Below are 14,009 nucleotides of genomic sequence, written 5' to 3' on the forward strand. Positions count from 1 at the left end.
GTTTCAGTTCTTAACTGGCGGAGGCTGCACAGTTCGTTGCTGAAAGCTGGGTGAGGATCTGGTGATTGCCATAGTTCTCTTGTGGCATCCAAACGGCAGTGTTGACCTGAGCTTCAATCCCTACTCCAGCCACTTGTTTAAGGAAGAAGATGCTAACACGTGCAAGTGAAACTTACTGAGATCCTGTAGAGAGATGGAAGAAATGCCCGGGCAAGGTGAGGGGGAAGGGGAAGGGACGGAGGGTAAAAGTCCTTGGAGTCTTCAGACCACGATTAACCTACAAATGGGGAGAGGTTGGGGTCGTCGTCGGCAGCCGTCCGTCTCGAGAGACGATGGCGTAGCTTCTTGAGAGTCTATCTGCACCGCCGAGAATGGCTGTGCAGTCCGACTCGGGAGTGACAATCCCTGCCGCACTTGTTACAGGTGAAGGCAGATGGCCGTTGTTGCTGCTGTTGACGCTGCTTCCGCCTCGATCTTTTCTGGGCCGCCTCCTCATTGCGCGCAGCCTCTGCACGTGACGTACCTTGCCTGACCGCGAGCCTCCAGGCTAGGCGGTCGTCTGCTTGAACTTCCCATGTGTTGAGATTGATGCTTGTCCGGATGGGCAGAAGGGGCGAAGCCAAGGTGGAGAGGTCAAGCTGTGCTGGCAGCGGCAATGAGGAGGAGAGGGAGGCAGGAGAGTCAGTATCTGGGAAGAAGGACAGTAGGAGGAAGAAATTCCGGTAGCCTCTAGAAGCTGGAAAAGAAAATTGCCATTCACGTGTATTCTCCTGAGATAAAAGCAAAGCACTCTCACTGGAAATGTCAGCTCAGTTAACTCAGTGGTCAATGGAAGGACCTTGACTAAGTCACCCCAAATCAGTGCCTTTCACTTCTATTACTACTGAAGTGAAGTGCCCGCACCTTCCTACAGATTGGAATGTAAATTTGATGACGAGCTCAGAATCAGGGAATCAGGTCCTGGAAGGGGCAGGTGGCTCAGACACCAAGTGGGCCATCTCTACTCCTGTAAAGGAGGAAAGAGGAAGGACATCTCTAAAATCAGAGAAGGAAAACTCTGACTCCAAAAAACCTCCGCTGCCTTGCGGCATACCTCTTCAGGGGAAAGGCTAAGGGAGTAAACCCCGACAGAAAATCCGGAGCCGGAGTCCCTAAGGCGGTTTGACATTGTAGTCAACACCGGCAACTCCTGCAGCGCACCTGAAGCCAAGCTGTATTGACTTTGTCTTTCCCTTGGACCCTTCAGCTGCGAAGAGAGGGGGGGTCTGCTGCATGGGCAACAGCAGACCCTCCATATCACCCTGCCCAGGCTCTGTAGCTTCAGTTTCACTGGAGAGGACACTCCAGCGTCATCGCAAGATATCGACTCAACACGGGAGGAGACAGATACCGGTTATAAGCTCATCCGATTGGCGAAGGAAACGAGCGCCAGGGGTCTCCTCTGACGGTGGGAGAGGTCATCGCACCTCACTGGACAGCTACCGCCCACCTCAAGCTGGGCAGCCCCAGCCAATTAGGTGCCGTCTCGCCATGGCTCGCCTGCCCCACTGGGTGCGTGGGGATCAGAGAGGCGCCTCTCGAAAAGTGGGCCACAAAACACCCGCACCAGTTAATTCCAAGCAAACAACAAGAAAGAAGCCTCCAGCTCTTCGTCTCGCTAGCTGGAACATCAGGACCATGTGCCCCGGACTTACTGCAGACCTTCCGTGGATCAATGGTGCCAGGAAAACCGCTGTCATCGATAGGGAACTGGCACGACTAAACATCGACATTGCGGCTCTACAGGAGACCCGGTTGGCCGACAACGGAACTATCAGAGAAACCAACTACACCTTCTACTGGCAAGGGAAGTCTCCGGACCAACCAAGACAGCACGGTGTTGGGTTCGCTGTGAAGAACATGCTTGTTAACTCCATAGAGCCACCCACAGGAGGCACAGAGAGATTACTTACCCTCCGAGAGGTTGGGGTAGCGGTGATAAATCAGGAGGAGTTTCAAGTGTGCAGAGCTCGAGAATCAAGAGAAGTGATATGGGCTTGAGCTCAAGGGGCAGAAAGTTCTTGCCTGTGGGGAGCCCGGAAGAAACTGCAAAGAGGGTGAGGAAGTGGGGATCGAGTAAGGGGGGAAAGCTGAAGAGAGCAGAACTACCTTAGATAATTGGAGCTGAATTTCAGGGCGAGGAAAAACTTTACAGGGGTTGAAAGTGCTTGTCCGCACTTTTGCATCTTTGTGCAAACAGGCGCCTCAGGGACTCCCACTCTGTTTCAGCTGTAGCTCTGAAAAGTCCCTTTAGGACAGCCCAGGGTCTTGTCAGTCCTCACCATTCCCCTTCCAAGGTCTGTCTTTAAACTTCTGGGGGACTGTCTGAAACACAGAGCTGTTTCATCTTCCCTATGTCCTGACCCTGACCCATTGCTGGAAGTCTTCCCAGCCCGAGGACCTGCTCAGGGTTGGCCATTTTACATCTGCTCCTGCGTTTTGTAGACGCCTTTCCTCATATCTGCAAATCCCCTTTGCCAGCTTCCAGCGCCGGCACCTCCCTCCCCTGCGCATTGGGTTCCCTCCCCTGCTCAGAGCGCAGGCCAGAGGCTCAGTCCAAAATGGAAAGGAAGTCGCAACAGAACCAGGCTTGAGACCACATTCTTGTCGGGCAATTTTTTATTTTGTCACTTTCAAGTTTGTCTCTCTTGTCAGTGAGGTGGAGTTAGTACGACCCGGAAAGCTAAGTTTAGCTTCATAATGTCGTGGTCCCCGGTCATTGGTACTGCAGTAGAGGAATTGGTCGAGGAAGGCAATGAAGGGGGTCCTGTGTCATCCTTAAAGTCAGGACTTTAATATACGAAATGCATATTTAGTAATGGAGCCACAATCTCCTGTCTTGGTTTCTCAGGAGGTATGAGCTCTTAACACTTATGGGTCAGGTCCTCCTGTAAGAACTCACAAAGATGGTCAGAATCAAGCTGCCTTCATAAGCAGAGATTAAACGAGAAACTCTTGTGTGGGTTCGGAGGGCCTCATCTTTTTAAAATAATACCTGTACTCCCTTTTCATAAATCTGCTGGCTGCTGGGAGTTTGCCAAGTAGATATTCGAGCACCGTCTCGATAAAAAATGTACACAGTGGTTCTTGGCCAATCAAGGCTTGCTCCATTCCATGTGTTTCTAGTTAATATCTTACAAATTTCCAGATCTCACTTGTGAGAAACCGAGCCAAAATAGGCACTGTATACTCCCAACACAGGTCCATTCTAAATGAAATAAGCTGACCCAAACAAGGAATGTAATACTTACTTCTGCTAGTGTCCCTGGGAGCAATGGTGTCACTGTAGGAGAGTTGGCTTTTTTATACAGTATTACTGGTGAAGTTCCTTCACAAGAAATTGTAAACTATGGCCATCTGCCTGTTATAAACAACCACTTCTGGCTTGGGTTTTTTTTTCCCTGAAACTCATAAGTTCTGTGATAAAGAACAATTTGTTCTGTCCAAGTTTCACACTTTAACACAAATGTCAGCTTATTGGTATTTAAACAACTTTCACTATTATATGTATATGTAAAATTTTCTTTCCTAAAACATCTCATCACAAACCACTTACAACTTTTCTCATCATTTACTATGCCTCTGATTAACTCATTCAGATATAATCAAATTTAGGAGTTTTCCTTTAATAGTTTAAAATCATGTACTTCTGTGCGATATATCTTGTACTACAGAAAGAACGGTTTCCTGTTAACTTAATCCGAATTCTTCAGAAATAATCAAATTTAGGACAGTTTTCTCTTTAATTGTTTAAATTCATGCATTTCTGTGCGATATATCTTGTACTACAGAAAGAACGGTTTCCTGTTAACTTAAACCGAGTTCTTCAGAAATAATCAAATATACGACAGTTTTCTCTTTGTTTAAATTCATGCATTTCTGTGCGATATATCTTGTACTACAGAAAGAACGGTTTCCTGTTAACTTAATCCGAGTTCTTCAGAAATAATCAAATATACGACAGATTTCTCTTTAATTGTTTAAAATCATATATTTCTGTACGATATATCTTGTACTACAGAAAGAACGGTTTCCTGTTCATTTAAACCGAATTCTTCAGAAATAATGAAATTTAGGACAGTTTTCTCTTTAATTGTTTAAAGTCATATATTTCTGTGTGGTATATCTTGTACTACAGAAAGAACGGTTTCCTTTTAACTTAATCCGAGTTCTTCAGAAATAATCAAATATACGACAGTTTTCTCTTTAATTGTTTAAATTCATGCATTTCTGTGCGAGATATCTTGTACTACAGAAAGAACGGTTTCCTGTTAATCCGAGTTCTTCAGAAATAATCAAATATACGACAGTTTTCTCTTTAATTGTTTAAATTCATGCATTTCTGTGCGATATATCTTGTACTACAGAAAGAACGGTTTCCTTTTAACTTAAACCGAGTTCTTCAGAAATAATGAAATATACTACAGTTTTCTCTTTAATTGTTTAAAATCATATATTTCTGTACGATATATCTTGTACTACAGAAAGAACGGTTTCCTGTTAATTTAAACCGAATTCTTCAGAAAAAATTAAATTTAGGACAGTTTTCTCTTTAATTGTTTAAAGTCATATATTTCTGTGCGGTATATCTTGTACTACAGAAAGAACGGTTTCCTTTTAACTTAATCCGAGTTCTTCAGAAATAATCAAATATACGACAGTTTTCTCTTTAATTGTTTAAAATCATATATTTCTGTGCGATATATCTTGTATTACAGAAAGAACGGTTCCCTTTTAACTTAAACCGAGTTCTTCAGAAATAATCAAATATACGACAGATTTCTCTTTAATTGTTTAAAATCATATATTTCTGTACGATATATCTTGTACTACAGAAAGAACGGTTTCCTGTTCATTTAAACCGAATTCTTCAGAAATAATGAAATTTAGGACAGTTTTCTCTTTAATTGTTTAAAGTCATATATTTCTGTGCGGTATATCTTGTACTACAGAAAGAACGGTTTCCTGTTAACTTAATCCGAGTTCTTCAGAAATAATCAAATATACGACAGTTTTCTCTTTAATTGTTTAAATTCATGCATTTCTGTGCGAGATATCTTGTACTACAGAAAGAACGGTTTCCTTTTAACTTAAACCGAGTTCTTCAGAAATAATCAAATATAAGACAGTTTTCTCTTTGTTTAAATTCATGCATTTCTGTGCGAGATATCTTGTACTACAGAAAGAACGGTTTCCTGTTAACTTAATCCGAGTTCTTCAGAAATAATCAAATATACGACAGTTTTCTCTTTAATTGTTTAAATTCATGCATTTCTGTGCGATATATCTTGTACTACAGAAAGAACGGTTTCCTGTTAACTTAATCCGAGTTCTTCAGAAATAATCAAATATACGACAGTTTTCTCTTTAATTGTTTAAAATCATATATTTCTGTGCGATATATCTTGTATTACAGAAAGAACGGTTTCCTTTTAACTTAAACCGAGTTCTTCAGAAATAATCAAATATACGACAGATTTCTCTTTAATTGTTTAAAATCATATATTTCTGTACGATATATCTTGTACTACAGAAAGAACGGTTTCCTGTTCATTTAAACCGAATTCTTCAGAAATAATGAAATTTAGGACAGTTTTCTCTTTAATTGTTTAAAGTCATATATTTCTGTGCGGTATATCTTGTACTACAGAAAGAACGGTTTCCTTTTAACTTAATCCGAGTTCTTCAGAAATAATCAAATATACGACAGTTTTCTCTTTAATTGTTTAAATTCATGCATTTCTGTGCGAGATATCTTGTACTACAGAAAGAACGGTTTCCTGTTAACTTAATCCGAGTTCTTCAGAAATAATCAAATATACGACAGTTTTCTCTTTAATTGTTTAAATTCATGCATTTCTGTGCGAGATATCTTGTACTACAGAAAGAACGGTTTCCTGTTAACTTAATCCGAGTTCTTCAGAAATAATCAAATATACGACAGTTTTCTCTTTAATTGTTTAAATTCATGCATTTCTGTGCGAGATATCTTGTACTACAGAAAGAACGGTTTCCTGTTCATTTAAACCGAATTCTTCAGAAATAATGAAATTTAGGACAGTTTTCTCTTTAATTGTTTAAAGTCATATATTTCTGTGCGGTATATCTTGTACTACAGAAAGAACGGTTTCCTGTTAACTTAATCCGAGTTCTTCAGAAATAATCAAATATACGACAGTTTTCTCTTTAATTGTTTAAATTCATGCATTTCTGTGCGAGATATCTTGTACTACAGAAAGAACGGTTTCCTGTTAACTTAATCCGAGTTCTTCAGAAATAATCAAATATACGACAGTTTTCTCTTTAATTGTTTAAATTCATGCATTTCTGTGCGAGATATCTTGTACTACAGAAAGAACGGTTTCCTTTTAACTTAAACCGAGTTCTTCAGAAATAATCAAATATACGACAGTTTTCTCTTTAATTGTTTAAATTCATGCATTTCTGTGCGATATATCTTGTACTACAGAAAGAACGGTTTCCTGTTAACTTAATCCGAGTTCTTCAGAAATAATGAAATTTAGGACAGTTTTCTCTTTAATTGTTTAAAGTCATATATTTCTGTGCGGTATATCTTGTACTACAGAAAGAACGGTTTCCTTTTAACTTAATCCGAGTTCTTCAGAAATAATCAAATATACGACAGTTTTCTCTTTAATTGTTTAAATTCATGCATTTCTGTGCGAGATATCTTGTACTACAGAAAGAACGGTTTCCTGTTAATTTAATCCGAGTTCTTCAGAAATAATCAAATATACGACAGTTTTCTCTTTAATTGTTTAAATTCATGCATTTCTGTGCGAGATATCTTGTACTACAGAAAGAACGGTTTCCTGTTCATTTAAACCGAATTCTTCAGAAATAATGAAATTTAGGACAGTTTTCTCTTTAATTGTTTAAAGTCATATATTTCTGTGCGGTATATCTTGTACTACAGAAAGAACGGTTTCCTTTTAACTTAATCCGAGTTCTTCAGAAATAATCAAATATACGACAGTTTTCTCTTTAATTGTTTAAATTCATGCATTTCTGTGCGAGATATATTGTACTACAGAAAGAACGGTTTCCTGTTAACTTAATCCGAGTTCTTCAGAAATAATCAAATATACGACAGTTTTCTCTTTAATTGTTTAAATTCATGCATTTCTGTGCGAGATATCTTGTACTACAGAAAGAACGGTTTCCTGTTAACTTAATCCGAGTTCTTCAGAAATAATCAAATATACGACAGTTTTCTCTTTAATTGTTTAAATTCATGCATTTCTGTGCGAGATATCTTGTACTACAGAAAGAACGGTTTCCTTTTAACTTAAACCGAGTTCTTCAGAAATAATCAAATATACGACAGTTTTCTCTTTAATTGTTTAAATTCATGCATTTCTGTGCGATATATCTTGTACTACAGAAAGAACGGTTTCCTGTTAACTTAAACCGAGTTCTTCAGAAATAATGAAATTTAGGACAGTTTTCTCTTTAATTGTTTAAAGTCATGCATTTCTGTGCGGTATATCTTGTACTACAGAAAGAACGGTTTCCTTTTAACTTAATCCGAGTTCTTCAGAAATAATCAAATATACGACAGTTTTCTCTTTAATTGTTTAAATTCATGCATTTCTGTGCGAGATATCTTGTACTACAGAAAGAACGGTTTCCTGTTAATTTAATCCGAGTTCTTCAGAAATAATCAAATATACGACAGTTTTCTCTTTAATTGTTTAAATTCATGCATTTCTGTGCGAGATATCTTGTACTACAGAAAGAACGGTTTCCTGTTAACTTAATCCGAGTTCTTCAGAAATAATCAAATATACGACAGTTTTCTCTTTAATTGTTTAAATTCATGCATTTCTGTGCGAGATATCTTGTACTACAGAAAGAACGGTTTCCTGTTAACTTAATCCGAGTTCTTCAGAAATAATCAAATATACGACAGTTTTCTCTTTAATTGTTTAAATTCATGCATTTCTGTGCGAGATATCTTGTACTACAGAAAGAACGGTTTCCTGTTAACTTAATCCGAGTTCTTCAGAAATAATCAAATATACGACAGTTTTCTCTTTAATTGTTTAAATTCATGCATTTCTGTGCGAGATATCTTGTACTACAGAAAGAACGGTTTCCTGTTAACTTAATCCGAGTTCTTCAGAAATAATCAAATATACGACAGTTTTCTCTTTAATTGTTTAAATTCATGCATTTCTGTGCGAGATATCTTGTACTACAGAAAGAACGGTTTCCTGTTAACTTAATCCGAGTTCTTCAGAAATAATCAAATATACGACAGTTTTCTCTTTAATTGTTTAAATTCATGCATTTCTGTGCGAGATATCTTGTACTACAGAAAGAACGGTTTCCTGTTAACTTAATCCGAGTTCTTCAGAAATAATCAAATATACGACAGTTTTCTCTTTAATTGTTTAAATTCATGCATTTCTGTGCGAGATATCTTGTACTACAGAAAGAACGGTTTCCTGTTAACTTAATCCGAGTTCTTCAGAAATAATCAAATATACGACAGTTTTCTCTTTAATTGTTTAAATTCATGCATTTCTGTGCGGTATATCTTGTACTACAGAAAGAACGGTTTCCTGTTAACTTAATCCGAGTTCTTCAGAAATAATCAAATATACGACAGTTTTCTCTTTAATTGTTTAAATTCATGCATTTCTGTGCGAGATATCTTGTACTACAGAAAGAACGGTTTCCTGTTAACTTAATCCGAGTTCTTCAGAAATAATCAAATATACGACAGTTTTCTCTTTAATTGTTTAAATTCATGCATTTCTGTGCGAGATATCTTGTACTACAGAAAGAACGGTTTCCTGTTAACTTAATCCGAGTTCTTCAGAAATAATCAAATATACGACAGTTTTCTCTTTAATTGTTTAAATTCATGCATTTCTGTGCGATATATCTTGTATTACAGAAAGAACGGTTTCCTTTTAACTTAAACCGAGTTCTTCAGAAATAATCAAATATACGACAGATTTCTCTTTAATTGTTTAAAATCATATATTTCTGTACGATATATCTTGTACTACAGAAAGAACGGTTTCCTGTTCATTTAAACCGAATTCTTCAGAAATAATGAAATTTAGGACAGTTTTCTCTTTAATTGTTTAAAGTCATATATTTCTGTGCGGTATATCTTGTACTACAGAAAGAACGGTTTCCTGTTAACTTAATCCGAGTTCTTCAGAAATAATCAAATATACGACAGTTTTCTCTTTAATTGTTTAAATTCATGCATTTCTGTGCGAGATATCTTGTACTACAGAAAGAACGGTTTCCTGTTAACTTAATCCGAGTTCTTCAGAAATAATCAAATATACGACAGTTTTCTCTTTAATTGTTTAAATTCATGCATTTCTGTGCGAGATATCTTGTACTACAGAAAGAACGGTTTCCTGTTAATTTAATCCGAGTTCTTCAGAAATAATCAAATATACGACAGTTTTCTCTTTAATTGTTTAAATTCATGCATTTCTGTGCGAGATATCTTGTACTACAGAAAGAACGGTTTCCTGTTAACTTAATCCGAGTTCTTCAGAAATAATCAAATATACGACAGTTTTCTCTTTAATTGTTTAAATTCATGCATTTCTGTGCGAGATATCTTGTACTACAGAAAGAACGGTTTCCTGTTAACTTAATCCGAGTTCTTCAGAAATAATCAAATATACGACAGTTTTCTCTTTAATTGTTTAAATTCATGCATTTCTGTGCGGTATATCTTGTACTACAGAAAGAACGGTTTCCTTTTAACTTAATCCGAGTTCTTCAGAAATAATCAAATATACGACAGTTTTCTCTTTAATTGTTTAAATTCATGCATTTCTGTGCGAGATATCTTGTACTACAGAAAGAACGGTTTCCTGTTAACTTAATCCGAGTTCTTCAGAAATAATCAAATATACGACAGTTTTCTCTTTAATTGTTTAAATTCATGCATTTCTGTGCGATATATCTTGTACTACAGAAAGAACGGTTTCCTGTTAACTTAATCCGAGTTCTTCAGAAATAATCAAATATACGACAGTTTTCTCTTTAATTGTTTAAAATCATATATTTCTGTGCGATATATCTTGTATTACAGAAAGAACGGTTTCCTTTTAACTTAAACCGAGTTCTTCAGAAATAATCAAATATACGACAGATTTCTCTTTAATTGTTTAAAATCATATATTTCTGTACGATATATCTTGTACTACAGAAAGAACGGTTTCCTGTTCATTTAAACCGAATTCTTCAGAAATAATGAAATTTAGGACAGTTTTCTCTTTAATTGTTTAAAGTCATATATTTCTGTGCGGTATATCTTGTACTACAGAAAGAACGGTTTCCTGTTAACTTAATCCGAGTTCTTCAGAAATAATCAAATATACGACAGTTTTCTCTTTAATTGTTTAAATTCATGCATTTCTGTGCGATATATCTTGTACTACAGAAAGAACGGTTTCCTGTTAACTTAATCCGAGTTCTTCAGAAATAATCAAATATACGACAGTTTTCTCTTTAATTGTTTAAAATCATATATTTCTGTGCGATATATCTTGTATTACAGAAAGAACGGTTTCCTTTTAACTTAAACCGAGTTCTTCAGAAATAATCAAATATACGACAGATTTCTCTTTAATTGTTTAAAATCATATATTTCTGTACGATATATCTTGTACTACAGAAAGAACGGTTTCCTGTTCATTTAAACCGAATTCTTCAGAAATAATGAAATTTAGGACAGTTTTCTCTTTAATTGTTTAAAGTCATATATTTCTGTGCGGTATATCTTGTACTACAGAAAGAACGGTTTCCTGTTAACTTAATCCGAGTTCTTCAGAAATAATCAAATATACGACAGTTTTCTCTTTAATTGTTTAAATTCATGCATTTCTGTGCGAGATATCTTGTATTACAGAAAGAACGGTTTCCTGTTAACTTAATCCGAGTTCTTCAGAAATAATCAAATATACGACAGTTTTCTCTTTAATTGTTTAAATTCATGCATTTCTGTGCGAGATATCTTGTACTACAGAAAGAACGGTTTCCTGTTAACTTAAACCGAGTTCTTCAGAAATAATGAAATTTAGGACAGTTTTCTCTTTAATTGTTTAAAGTCATGCATTTCTGTGCGGTATATCTTGTACTACAGAAAGAACGGTTTCCTGTTAACTTAATCCGAGTTCTTCAGAAATAATCAAATATACGACAGTTTTCTCTTTAATTGTTTAAATTCATGTATTTCTGTGCGAGATATCTTGTACTACAGAAAGAACGGTTTCCTGTTAATTTAATCCGAGTTCTTCAGAAATAATCAAATATACGACAGTTTTCTCTTTAATTGTTTAAATTCATGCATTTCTGTGCGAGATATCTTGTACTACAGAAAGAACGGTTTCCTGTTAACTTAATCCGAGTTCTTCAGAAATAATCAAATATACGACAGTTTTCTCTTTAATTGTTTAAATTCATGCATTTCTGTGCGAGATATCTTGTACTACAGAAAGAACGGTTTCCTGTTAACTTAATCCGAGTTCTTCAGAAATAATCAAATATACGACAGTTTTCTCTTTAATTGTTTAAATTCATGCATTTCTGTGCGAGATATCTTGTACTACAGAAAGAACGGTTTCCTGTTAACTTAATCCGAGTTCTTCAGAAATAATGAAATTTAGGACAGTTTTCTCTTTAATTGTTTAAAGTCATATATTTCTGTGCGGTATATCTTGTACTACAGAAAGAACGGTTTCCTTTTAACTTAATCCGAGTTCTTCAGAAATAATCAAATATACGACAGTTTTCTCTTTAATTGTTTAAATTCATGCATTTCTGTGCGAGATATCTTGTACTACAGAAAGAACGGTTTCCTGTTAATTTAATCCGAGTTCTTCAGAAATAATCAAATATACGACAGTTTTCTCTTTAATTGTTTAAATTCATGCATTTCTGTGCGAGATATCTTGTACTACAGAAAGAACGGTTTCCTGTTAACTTAATCCGAGTTCTTCAGAAATAATCAAATATACGACAGTTTTCTCTTTAATTGTTTAAATTCATGCATTTCTGTGCGAGATATCTTGTACTACAGAAAGAACGGTTTCCTGTTAACTTAATCCGAGTTCTTCAGAAATAATCAAATATACGACAGTTTTCTCTTTAATTGTTTAAATTCATGCATTTCTGGCGAGATATCTTGTACTACAGAAAGAACGGTTTCCTTTTAACTTAAACCGAGTTCTTCAGAAATAATCAAATATACGACAGTTTTCTCTTTAATTGTTTAAATTCATGCATTTCTGTGCGATATATCTTGTACTACAGAAAGAACGGTTTCCTGTTAACTTAATCCGAGTTCTTCAGAAATAATCAAATATACGACAGTTTTCTCTTTAATTGTTTAAAATCATATATTTCTGTGCGATATATCTTGTATTACAGAAAGAACGGTTTCCTTTTAACTTAAACCGAGTTCTTCAGAAATAATCAAATATACGACAGATTTCTCTTTAATTGTTTAAAATCATATATTTCTGTACGATATATCTTGTACTACAGAAAGAACGGTTTCCTGTTCATTTAAACCGAATTCTTCAGAAATAATGAAATTTAGGACAGTTTTCTCTTTAATTGTTTAAAGTCATATATTTCTGTGCGGTATATCTTGTACTACAGAAAGAACGGTTTCCTTTTAACTTAATCCGAGTTCTTCAGAAATAATCAAATATACGACAGTTTTCTCTTTAATTGTTTAAATTCATGCATTTCTGTGCGAGATATATTGTACTACAGAAAGAACGGTTTCCTGTTAACTTAATCCGAGTTCTTCAGAAATAATCAAATATACGACAGTTTTCTCTTTAATTGTTTAAATTCATGCATTTCTGTGCGAGATATCTTGTACTACAGAAAGAACGGTTTCCTGTTAACTTAATCCGAGTTCTTCAGAAATAATCAAATATACGACAGTTTTCTCTTTAATTGTTTAAATTCATGCATTTCTGTGCGAGATATCTTGTACTACAGAAAGAACGGTTTCCTCTTAACTTAAACCGAGTTCTTCAGAAATAATCAAATATACGACAGTTTTCTCTTTAATTGTTTAAATTCATGCATTTCTGTGCGAGATATCTTGTACTACAGAAAGAACGGTTTCCTGTTAACTTAATCCGAGTTCTTCAGAAATAATCAAATATACGACAGTTTTCTCTTTAATTGTTTAAATTCATGCATTTCTGTGCGAGATATCTTGTACTACAGAAAGAACGGTTTCCTTTTAACTTAAACCGAGTTCTTCAGAAATAATCAAATATACGACAGTTTTCTCTTTAATTGTTTAAATTCATGCATTTCTGTGCGATATATCTTGTACTACAGAAAGAACGGTTTCCTGTTAACTTAATCCGAGTTCTTCAGAAATAATCAAATATACGACAGTTTTCTCTTTAATTGTTTAAAATCATATATTTCTGTGCGATATATCTTGTATTACAGAAAGAACGGTTTCCTTTTAACTTAAACCGAGTTCTTCAGAAATAATCAAATATACGACAGATTTCTCTTTAATTGTTTAAAATCATATATTTCTGTACGATATATCTTGTACTACAGAAAGAACGGTTTCCTGTTCATTTAAACCGAATTCTTCAGAAATAATGAAATTTAGGACAGTTTTCTCTTTAATTGTTTAAAGTCATATATTTCTGTGCGGTATATCTTGTACTACAGAAAGAACGGTTTCCTTTTAACTTAATCCGAGTTCTTCAGAAATAATCAAATATACGACAGTTTTCTCTTTAATTGTTTAAATTCATGCATTTCTGTGCGAGATATCTTGTACTACAGAAAGAACGGTTTCCTGTTAACTTAATCCGAGTTCTTCAGAAATAATCAAATATACGACAGTTTTCTCTTTAATTGTTTAAATTCATGCATTTCTGTGCGAGATATCTTGTACTACAGAAAGAACGGTTTCC

The sequence above is a fragment of the Furipterus horrens genome, unplaced genomic scaffold (assembly GCF_987537825.1).
Source record: "Furipterus horrens unplaced genomic scaffold, mFurHor1.1.pri manual_scaffold_13, whole genome shotgun sequence".
Taxonomy (NCBI): Eukaryota; Metazoa; Chordata; class Mammalia; order Chiroptera; family Furipteridae; genus Furipterus; species Furipterus horrens.